This window comes from Camelus bactrianus, chromosome 3 (genome assembly GCF_048773025.1).
Source record: "Camelus bactrianus isolate YW-2024 breed Bactrian camel chromosome 3, ASM4877302v1, whole genome shotgun sequence".
NCBI classification, from domain to species: domain Eukaryota; kingdom Metazoa; phylum Chordata; class Mammalia; order Artiodactyla; family Camelidae; genus Camelus; species Camelus bactrianus.
Window position 1 is genome coordinate 105,914,161 of NC_133541.1, and position 12,082 is coordinate 105,926,242.

The following is a 12,082-nucleotide window of genomic DNA, read 5'->3' on the forward strand; positions in this document are numbered from 1 at the left end:
AGTCAATCCTGAAACCAGGTGTGAATGAGTGAGTGAAAAAGTTGTAGTTTGGAAAAAGCCCATGAAGCTGGGAGTGAGAAGAATTGAAGTGAGTTCCAGCTCTGCCAGTCTCCAGCTATTTGTCCTTGAATCCATGGCCTCCCCCTTGTCAGGCCTTATTGATAAATTGAAGATATTTGAATATACTAGAATATACTAAGGCCCATTCCTGTTCAAATACTATGATCATTTTGTGACTATTCATAAGTGTACACCTGGTTCTTTGGGGACTGAACCCTCTCAAAGACTGGACACTCAGGAGGGCTGAGTGTGTTGTCTTGTGAGGGCCTAACCCGACAGGTTTTCACTATTTCTCTTTTCCCTTTTGTAGCAGGACTCACCCCATAAATACTTTTACTGCTTACTCTCATAAAAAATGGAAGGAAAAACTGTGCTCTGACAAAGGCATTTATTTTGCCCTAAGAGGACACTCAGTTTTCCCACCTCTCGAGAGGAGGCCTGGGGCTAGGCAGTTGGGGTTATGCAAGCACCTTTGGCTGAGCTCAGAAACGTAAGCAAAGTGGGCAAAGAATCAAGTGAACTTGCATGGGCACTGCAGAGCCCACTTCTCTCCACTTGCCTCTCTCCCCAGAAAACGAACATCGGAGGATGTTCTGCATTTCCGCCCGAAGTAGGCTGCCATTTTGCCATTGCATCACAACTCTTAAGATGAGAGATTATTCTGACTCCCAGCAGTTGTTTTCAGAGCACCCCAGTTAATTAGGTGACAAGACAACAGGGTGGAGTGATACTTTATTATTCTGCATGTCTCCACACCCACAGTGGATTTGTCTGGGTGCTGTTGCCAGCCATCCTCAGAGCAGTGGCATCTTAAAATGCAACCACGCCCAGATGACAACGAATTGTATTTTTTTTAAGGACTAACTTTAATGTTTAAATTGCATATAGTCATTAATCTAGGGGCCAAAAAAAAAGGTGTCAGCGCTTCCCTCCCTTCTTCCCCACAGCCCTTTTGAGGTGAGATGTGAAGATGGGAGCTGAGGCAGCACGAGGCATGCAACACCAGTCTACACCAGGAACAGCGGCAGCTTTTGCTTAGCACCTTGTAGCTCGTGGGGTTCTTCCACTTATATTGTTTAATTCTATCTTCATGGCAAAACTGATGTGCCTCATATGTAGTTGGCACTATTCCTTGTATTTTATAAATGAGAAAATGGGCTCAGAGATGTAAATAAAATGTCTAACATCACAGAGCTAAGTTGCGGAACCTACTTTTTGGACTCCAAATCTCACGCTTTCTTCACTCTTTGACACAGCTGTTCTCTAAGTGACCTAACAGTAGAATTTCTGGTCACAAGGGTCATCAGTTAATTCACTATATATTGAATGCTGTTATTTTCCAGGGACTGCTGCCTTTGAAGGCAATATATTTTTATTTAAAAAATATATTTAATAGACCTTATTTTTTAGAGCAGTTTCAGATTCAGAGAAAAACTGAGCAGAAGGTACAGAGATTTTCCATAATCCTCACCCGCACTCATGCATGGCTGCCCCCATTAGCAACACCCCCCACCAGAGGGGTACATTTGTTACAGCTGATGAACCTACACTGACCCATTATTATCCCCCAGAGTCCACAGCTTACATGAGGGTTCCCTTTTGATGTTACACATGCTGTATGTACAATACCAAGAGTATATGTATGATGTATAATGACATGTGTCTACCATTTTAGTACTGTACGGAGTAGTTTCCCTGTCTTAAAAATCCTCTGTGAAGGCAATATTTTTATTACATTGGTTGATATATTCATTAGTACAGTTTAATTGGTCTACTGTCTTTTCATTCCCTTTACTCATTTCCCAGTGTGCGTCACCTCATTAGCTAATTTAGGAATTTAATCTGTTCTCACAGTCTCACTTCAGCTAAAAGTGAGGACTGGAATTAAAACACAGACTTTCTAATTCCACTCAAATACTATTTTGACTTCACTCATGAACTTTTTTTTTTTTTTTTTTTTGCTTGATCATAAAGAATTTCAAGACTTTCCTAAAGTATTCAAAATACCAATGAGTAATAGTTCTGGCTTAAAATGAGTTGTAAACAGATACTATGATTTATAAATATCTGAATGCTTTGTTTTTGTCTAATGAAACAATGAAAAATATTCTCTTATGTAATTTTTATAACTCTTGGCTACCTCTCAGTTATTAGGTACAAAACATTTAGAATGGTAAAAATGTCCTCTTGGTGAATTGATCTCTTTGTCACCATGAAATGATCTTCTTTATCGTTGGTAATATTCTTTGCTCTGAAATCTACATTGTCTGATATTAATATAGCCAATCACACTGTCTTTTGACTAATGTTAGCATTGTGTATCTTTTCCCATCCTTTTTCTTTTAGCCTATTTATATATTTATATTTAAAGGGTGTTTCTTGAAAGCAGCATAATAATTGGGTTTTCCTTTTTTATCTAATTTAACAATCTCTGTCTTTTAATTTAATTTACATATAACACATATTTATATAGAATATGTTTACATTTAATATATGTATTTTTACATGAAATATGTAGGTTTAAATATACTATAGATTATTGACATGGTCAGATTTGAGTCTACCATATTTTTGTTTTCTGTTTGTCCTGTCTGGTTTTTTTTTTTGTTCCCTTTTTTTTTTTTTTTGCTCTTGTATGAATCAAGTATTTTATGACTTCATTGCATCTCCTTTGTTAGTTTACTATATATAAACCTTTGGTTATCATTTTTGTTATTATTTAAATGGTTATTTTTAAAAGAGATTTAACTAGTAAGAAAAATTCTCATTTATTTACTCATGTAGTTACCCTTTCTAGTGATTTACTTTATGTAGATCCGTATTTTCATGTGGTATGTTTCATTCTCTTGCCTGAAAATCTTCCTTTAACATTTCTTCTACTAAAGATACGGAGTGAAGGATGAATTCTTTTAACTTTTATATGTCAAAAAGTCTTTATTTCACCTTCATGTTTAAAAGATGTTTTTATTGGGTGTAGAACTCTAAATTGACAGCTTTCTTTCAAAACTTTAAAGATGTTACTTCACTGTGCTTTTACTTGTGTTATTTCCAGAGAGAAATCTGCCGTTCTCCTAACTTATTTTCTGTATAAAGGAGCTTTTATACCTCCAACTGCTCTGAGGATTTTCTCTTTCTCACTGTTTTTGAGCAATTTGATAACGAAGTGCCTTGGTATAAGTTCTTCACATTTCTTGTTCTTACAGTTCATTGAGGTTCTTGAACTGTTGGTTTATAGTGTCGAAAATTTGGGGCTATTACTACTTCAAATATTTTTTCTGCTTCCCCAGGCCTACCTTTGGGGACTCCAATTGTACTTCTACTAGTCTTCTTATATTAGTTGTCCGACAGCTCACTGGTACTCTCATCTTTAAATTTTTCTGTCTGTGTTTTATTTTGGATAATGTATATTACATGTCTTCAATTCATTAATCTTTTTCTCTGTGACATCTGACTTACCATTAATCATATTTAGTGTATTTTTCATCTCATTCTCAAAAGTTCAGTTTATGTTTTGCTTTCATATTTTCCATGTCTCTATTTTACATTTTCAAACATATGGAAAACAGTTAAAACTGCTTTAATGTCCTTGTCTGATAATTCTAACATCTGTAACAGTTTTTAATTAGTTTTAATTGATTGATTTTTCTCCTCACTGTTTTCTTACCCTTCATATTTTCTTGTTTCTTTAGCATACTTAGCAGTCTTTTTATCGACTACCAGACATTGTTAGTTTTGTATTATTGAGTAGTGAATAATTTAGTATTTCTATAAATAATTTTTAATTTTGACCTGGTACACAGTTATGTTAGGAAAACTGTGTGAATTGTTTTGGATCTTGCTATTAACATTTGTTAGGTAGGACCAGAGAAATATTTAGTCTAGAGCTAATTGTCCCCTACTACTGAGACACAGCCTTTTTGAGTACTCAACCTAATCAATGACTTATGATTTTGAGATTTTTCCACTGGGGGTGATAGAAACAGGCACCAGTCCTGACCCTGTATGAACACAGGTGCTATGCTCTCTAATCATTTCATGTGGATCGTTCTTTGAGCTTGAATAGTCACCTTATATGCCTTTGGTGATCAGTACTCTGCTGAGTCCTTAAGGCACATTCATATTTCTGGGGTTCCCAATCTGTTTGGCCCTCTCATCTCCAGTACTCTGTCCTGTAAATTCCAGCTGCCTTGGTCTCCTTGGAATCTCAGCTGTCTCCTCAACACAGAGTCTGCATGCCTGTGCCTGAGTTTCTCCTTCATGCTCTGTGGCTGGAAATTTTCTCAAGACAGTGAGCTGGAGCAATTAAAGGCCCAGCTTGTTTTCTGCCTCATATGGATCACTTGTCTTCATTTCAACAGACTGATGTCCAGTATCTTGAAAACCATTGCTTCATATATTTTGTCTGTTGTTATTTATTTGTTACAGGCAGGAGTGTAACTCCAGTTCCTGTTACTTCATTTTGGCTGGAATCATGAGTCCAGTCAATTTGTTTTAATTGATTTTTCTTCTTAATATGGACTCCATTTCCTGTTTCTTGATTTGTCTGGTAATTTTGGATGGAATGCTAGTCACTAAATGTTAACTTCATTGGAGAATATTTTTTTATTCCTCTAAATGTCCTTGAGGTTTGTTCTGGGACACAGTAAAGTTACTTGAAAATACCTTGATCCTTTCAAGACTTGCTTCTGAACTCTGTTAGGTGAAACCAAAACAGCCTTTTGCAGTTAATTTTGTCCCATTGCTAGGGAAATACCCTTCTCAGATCTCTAATTGAATGACACGTTTTTCCTTTTGATTGGTGGGAACACAAGCCATCTCACCTCCTGTTTGATCTCTTGATATTGTTCCCTCTGTTCCTTAGGGTGACTTTTTTCCCCAGCCTTGAGTAGTTTCCTTACATGCATTTACTTATCATCATGCAGTTGAAGACCTCTACGTGGACAACTTGCTGCAGATCTCTGGGGGCCTCTCTTTGAAGTGCTCTCCTCTTGGTACCATGCCATGTGAAATTTAGCTCCCTTGGTCTCCCCAGCTCCCACTTTTGTATCCTCATCTCAGGGAGGCTGCTGTGCTGAACCTTGTTTTCTCTCTATATACAATAGCCTGGAACCTCTCTATAGACAGGAAGCTATGGCAATGTAGAGCTAACATGGGTTTTGTTCTCACTCCCAGAGATCACGACCTGCATTATCTAATGTCCAGCATCAGAAAACTATTGTTACGTGCAGTTTTTTTTTTAATTGAAAAAATTATTATTTCATGTGGGAGGAAACATCCTTTCCTTTTGCATCTTGACCAGAAGTAGAAATCTTATCATTAAAAAACAAGCAAAAACCTATTGTATCCCTTAGTATACATGTTAATTTCTTGTTTCTCTTTTCAGAAAATAAAGCTAGTATCTCAGTTTGCCTTCTGACAGTCTTCTCATCATTTGGTTCCTAATAAAATTATGAAAGCTATACCTTCAAGCATCTTTCACAGTGTTAGGAAAGCCTAAGGGCACAGGGAAAAGATAGTAGACTCTCGATTGAGTGTACTTTGTCTGATTCCAGTTTTCACCACTTACTGTTTGTATCTTTGGGAAAGTTCTTACTCTCTCTAAATGTCAGTAAAATGGGGATTCTAACAATAATGTATGTCCAACCTGCTCAACAGGTTGATCGTGAGGCCCAAATGAGAAAATATATTTTAAAAATTGTAATTTGCAAAGCGTTTTACACATGTCAGTATTTCCCTTCATCACCAAGATTGGTTCAAACTTGATTGTTTTTCTCTTTCAGTGTATTTGGTGCCTTTCTGTTCTCTTTACTTTATTTCTGAATGCTTCCCTCTCTTTCGTACCCTTCCCATGTTTTCTTCTTTTCTATCCTAATCTCACTGAATTAGTATTTAGGTCTCTGTTAAATATGAGAGAGCAGTAAAAAATACCAAAATGAGAGTCAGGAGATTTGAATTCCTGTCACAGCTCTTTCACTTATGGCTAATAGACAATAGGAAAATCATTCTGCCATGCTGGTTTTCAGTTTTGCTGACCGCGAAATGGAAATAGGGTATTATCTGCTTACCTTACTGTCCTTCTAAGTGAAGTAAGCCAGAAAGAGAAAGAAAATACCGTAGGATATCACTCATATGTGGAATCTAAAAAAAAAAAAGAAAACAAGACAAATGAACTTGAATATGAAACAGAAACAGACTCGCAGACATAGTAAACAATCTTATGGTTACCAGGGAAAGGGGGTGGGAAGGAGTAAATTTGGGAGTTTGAGATTTACAAATGTTAGCCAATATATATAAAAATAGATTTTTAAAGAAGTTTCTTCTGCATAGCACAGGGAGCTATGTTCAATATCTTGTAATAACTTTTAATGAAAAAGAATATGAAAATGAATATATGGATGTATATGCATGACTGGGACATTGCGCTGTATACCAGAAATTGACACATTGTAATTGACTGTAATTCAATTAAAAAAAGGAATAAATGTAAGGATCAAATATATAAAATATAAACAGTATATAAATATTTCTATACATATACTGTGTACAAATTGATCTTGTACTATAAGTTATTCTATAAATTTTATTCTATTCTAAAATAAATTTTATGTATAATTGCTCTCTAAGTACAATAAGGTAAATCCATTTATTAATGCTCGCAGCTACATAGAGTTCTTAAATAATTTTTACACACTTTACAACACTTCTCTGAAGCATAAGTAGTATTTTTCTATCTAGAAGTGAGAGAAAGAAATAGTCCCTATTTTAACACTGCAGACTAAAGCTAGTTATTGCATTTTCCAAGGCCATTTATGTAGGTAACAAATAAATGTACATTACTTACAGCTTCTTGCCCAGAAATATTAAACTTACTTTCTGGAAAAATAGTTTCTTAAATAAATGTAGTTTGCAATAGGGGATTGGTGATGAAATGCATTAATATCACATGGAATATCACTCAAAATAAACAAAAACCACACTAAATGCAAAATAATTTTCATATTCAATTTTAAATTCAACTCCTGCCCCCCAAATAGTGTTAAATAACTAATGACATAGAGGAAATAAAAAATTCAGAGAAAAGAAATTATCAAAGCAAAACATCTTTTCTCCTAATTATTTAAGGAATGGATCACTCTGATTAACTGAATGTTTTGGATGGATGAAGGCTATAGATCCCAGCTCATTTTTTAAGAATTGAGTATAATATCATCAGAGAATCTCCTTCCAGAGGCCAATATCTGTATAATGTACTAGCCTTACTCTATGGACATCTTTCTGAAAAGATTTTCACAGATTCAAGTGAAAAATGATCACGTCTTCCACGAGACTATAATTTCTTAGAGATTAGAGCCTGCGTCTGTTCAATTCACAAGTTTAACAGTGGGCTCTCACATGGTGCCAGACAAATGTAGGCATTTAGTAAATATCTGTTGTATTCATGTAGGCAGTATTATGGAATCTGTTAGAGTACCATAATGCCTAACTTTGGACTTATATTTTTAACTTTTTAAACCAAATTTGAGTAATTTTGTCCCATACCTGAGAATTCTCTGCTTTAATATTTATTATTCACTCTCATTCCTTTTTTCTGTCTATTGAATCAAGATTGTGGTACGACACCATGGTTAGTGCTATTTAACTTGTTACTTGATTGAATGAAATTTTTAAGACTTCAGACCTAGATATGAGTCACAGCTTGACCACTTACAAACCATGTGGCCTAGTGTCAATGGTTGTGCACAGCCTTCCCCAGTGTCTCTCTGTGCCCAAATTTCCTCTCCTTATAAGAGCACCAGTCACTTTGGGTTAGGGTTCAACCCTAACGGCCTCATTTTAACACAAGCACCTTGTTAAAGTCCCTTTCCTCAAATACAGTCACATTCTGAGATACTGGGGTTAAGACATAAAAATATGAATTTTGGAGTGACACAGTTCAGTCCAGTGAGCGTCCGAGATAAATTAGTTACAAGTGTAGGTAGTGTGGTCAGTACAGTATGTGGTATTTAAGAGCTTGGGCTCTGGATTTGACTGCCTTTATTTGCATTGACTCTTATCATTTGCAAAGACGATTGCTTACAGGCTGTATGACCTTGGAAAAGTTATAGAATTTCACCAAACCTCAATATTTTTAACCTAGAAACAATGACCAAAATGATACCCTTTATTGTTGTACCTCTCACTTAGTAAATGCACTGTAAATGACAGCAACTTTTATATTTATTTGCAAATAATTTAATAAAGATATATATACATACATATCTTTTCCTAAATTTGCTTATGAACCTAACAAGTTTGTTCTTTCTTATTGTATACACACACATAAAATATTTCACTATAAAATATGCGCTACTCTTTTGCCAAAACTCAGTGCTACTTCAGAAGTAATTTATTGTGATTTTTTTCTCCAAAGGACTGTAGCTCCACAAACATCTGTTTTCTACAGTCAGAATGACTCCTAGGAGACTTGAGAATGTACTGAATTTTCAGCTGATGCATAGTGTGGGGTTGTGGAACCGGGGTTCCACTAGCATTGACTGTAGGGAGCAACTGGATTGTATTTAAGAACCAAATATAACCCGATATGTAAATTTTAACACAGTTATCAATTAGGTATTGTAATGAAACATTCCTGTCTTCTTAATCCTAATCTAATAAATGCAACAATTGTATCTATAAATAGCAGGGTCTGTGTGCTTAGTGATCAAACAGTGCCCATCCCATCCTGTTCATAGATAAAATGAGATGCTTATCTCTATAGTTTCTCAGCCTTTCTAGACAGTTTTTTTTAAAAAACACAATGTTATGTTAATCTCTGGTATGCAGCACAGTGATACACACACACACGTATACACACACACATACATATTATTTTTCATATTCTTTTCATTATATGTTACAAGATACTGAATACAGTACCCTATGCTGTACAGTAGGACCTTGTTTATCTGTTTTGTATATAGTAGTTTGTATCTGCTAATCTCAAACTCCTAATTGCCACCTCCTCCTTTCCCCCTTTGGAAACCGCAAGTTTGTCTTCTATGTCAGTGAGTCTGTTTCTGTTTTGTAAATAAGTTCATTCGTATCATTTTTTAGCTTCCACATACAAGTTGTGTCATATGGTATTTGACTTTCTCTTTCTGGCTTACTACATGCACCCCAGTGTTCATAGCAGCACTATTTACTATAGTTAAGACATGTAAGCAACCATTCTAGACAAACAGAAAGGAATTCTCAGAGAGTGAGTGAAGGTACCTATTAATGGAACATTTCAAGATAAGAAGAGGGGTAAAGGCTGTTTTCCAGTTAGCGTTGTTCAAAAAGGAGAATACAGATGTGTTAAATTAATGGGTAAAAACATGAGAATTATAGAAAAGGACATTAAAAATTAAGAAAAGAGAAAAGAAATTAATTCATCTTCTAAGAGCCATTAGGACATATACTTTTTTGGTCGTGGTCACAGCATACTTCTTTTTGCCCAGGTCATTGTGGGTTTTTGGGGGGTGTGTGTGTGTGCGTGTGAGAGGGTTTTTGGGTGTGTGTGTGTGTACGTGTGAGAGCAGGGGACAAGTAGAAAGAACTATGCGAGCAGTAGAATGCTGTACCTTAGTAGTTGAAAGCATGATAATGTCTGGGTTCTCTCTCAACCATCTGAAAGGCTGAGCAATGGCCACCCAGGGTGTAGACGGTGAGAAAGTGGCAGTACTGGGATTACCATCCAGACTAGTTCCTACTCTCGGGTTTATTAATGGCTCCATTTTCTGCAGGTAAGGAAAGAATAATAACACCTACTTTGCTGCCTCACAGCATTGCATTAAACAAATCAAGAGAACTACTGGATGATGGATTGTTTGGAAAGATGTGGAGGGTGATTTAATTGTAAGAGACTGTAGTTATTTATTAAACTATTGTGATCATCAAGGATATTTCAGCACAGAGAAAGAAAAGACCTGAATAATAATTTGCTAATTTTGGATTTTGGAAATAACCTTTGTCTTCAGTAATGTTACTGGTCTACAAAACCTTGTTTTCTCATTCCTTCCCACTGTGTCAGTATCCTGGGTGTGAATTCAGGTACTGGGCCACTCGATACATGTGTTGAATTGTAAAGTTTATACTTTTTACAACCTAATTTCATTCTTTTTTAATAAGAAAAAGGGTCTTACGTGTTTGATGGGTAATTGAAAGAGCTTGCAAAAAAGGAATTTAGAATTTAAAAAAGTACTCTGACGAACTAAGATAAAAGTACCCGATTAACTCAAACCCCAGTTCTCTAAAACCTCAGTCCCATTCATTAGCATTGAAATTCCATGGTTTTCAAAAATAAGGAGTGATTAGCAGAGTACATGATCAATCACCTCTGGATTTACAACATGTCTGAAATGAAAGGGAGAAGTGGCTCTGACGCCAAGAGCCAGCTGACGTGTGCTTCCAGTACTGGGGGTGCTCACTGAGCCTTCCCCTGGCTGCCTCCTCCTTTTAGAAGAGGTTATCAGTTTCAGCCCTTCTTATTCATCATTTCAGAAGGTTCTGGGTGTCACTGAGGAACTCTTTTCCAATAAGAAGGAAACCAACTCCTTCGACCTTTCCTCATAGCAGGGATACTTCAGAGATGCAATCATCTTCTGGTTCTTTTGTTCCACCCTATCCTTCCACTCCTGGGAATACTATCCATTTGGGCTAGATTTGGTGTTCAGCAGAGCATATTACACAGTCACCAATTCTGCTGTAAGGCATTAAACTTTCCCACCATCAATAATAGAGTGTATGGTTGGGGCACATTTGATATGGTCTAACAGAGTAGATGGAAGATAAAAAAAATTAGTATCAGTATGTCGTTATGTAGAAGAGGATTTTACAGGTAGAGATAAGGAATCGATGATGATAGATACCTAGCAGTGACTTTGGCAAATTTTGATTGCTAATGCTTTGATTTGTTTTAGGTATCATGGTTTAGAACACAATGGTAGGATGAAGAAAAGATCTTGTACCTTGACTCTTTCATTTTACTTCAGAATGTATTGGGGTTATTTCTATGTTGAGTAAACTTAAATCTGTCATTGTGGTCCACATTTAAGCAATGTTGACTATATTTTGAGTCTTAGAAATTACCTAGTACAACCACATCATTATAATGAGATAAAAATACAAGATCAGCTATCAGTAACTATAAAGCTTATCACATACAGTTGGAGTTGTTCCAAACAGCACAAACACACATATGTACATACACAAGATTTATCTCTAACTCTTACAACAATTCTCCAGTATAGTTTTGTTATCCCTGTTTTACACATTAGAAAACTGAGGCTGAGAGAAAATAGGTGACTCGCTCAAGGCAACATAGCTAGTAATGAGTGAGTCAAGATTTGGACCCAGATCCATTATGTACCAAAGCCAGGTTCATTTCCATTGCTCTAGGTAGTTGCAAAAACAGGAATAGAAACAAATTTTCTGACTGTCTGTCCCATTCTCTTTCTATTAAGCTATGATGGATGTCAATTTTCTAACCAGTAACAGTAATGCAGTTTGAACCTGCTTTCCATGGTCACTGATTTCACTAAACCATTGGAAAGAAATAAAGCTAATTAACACAGACCTTGAAACCAATGATTGTATTTTTAGAGAAAAAAATAGTATCTCATGAAAAAAGAAAAGGGAAATGCTCTGGCTTTGATGGTATTCAGAATGTTGACATGATCTCAGAATTGGCTAGCCTTAAATCAGTTTTCTGGAACAGTCTTTAAGAAGGCTTTGATCTCATTAGGACCCATACTTTCCTTCTGTAGATATAGAGACCCTGTGGAATACTGAAATCCAACCATTTGGCTTTGGTTTCTGTCATCTCTGCAGACTTCTTCAGGTGCTTTATGGAGCTAGTGGAGTAAAGTAAGCTGCTAGGCAAAAGGCATTTCTTGTAGAATGGAAGAAGGAACCAAGGAGGAGATAACTTTCTCTAGAAAAGTTACATTTCTATATATTTTTAAATATTTTATTTCTTCTTTACTTCTTGGGAGACTAAATC

General features: G+C 35.9%; 2 protein-coding genes across 2 annotated transcripts in view; one reads left to right on the forward strand and one right to left on the reverse strand.

Moving 5' to 3' along the window:
• The window catches only part of SPINK5 (serine peptidase inhibitor Kazal type 5), a 121,053-nt gene that overhangs the window by 45,280 nt on the left and 63,691 nt on the right, over positions 1–12,082 (forward strand). The gene's annotated exons all lie outside the window — the stretch shown is intronic.
• Positions 1–12,082, reverse strand: part of LOC105069853 (sperm-associated acrosin inhibitor) — a 319,348-nt gene that overhangs the window by 17,609 nt on the left and 289,657 nt on the right. Inside the window, exon 11 of the mRNA XM_074360895.1 lies at positions 6,126–6,198. The gene's annotated coding sequence lies outside the window, so the exon portion shown is untranslated. The remainder of the gene's footprint in view (positions 1–6,125; positions 6,199–12,082) is intronic.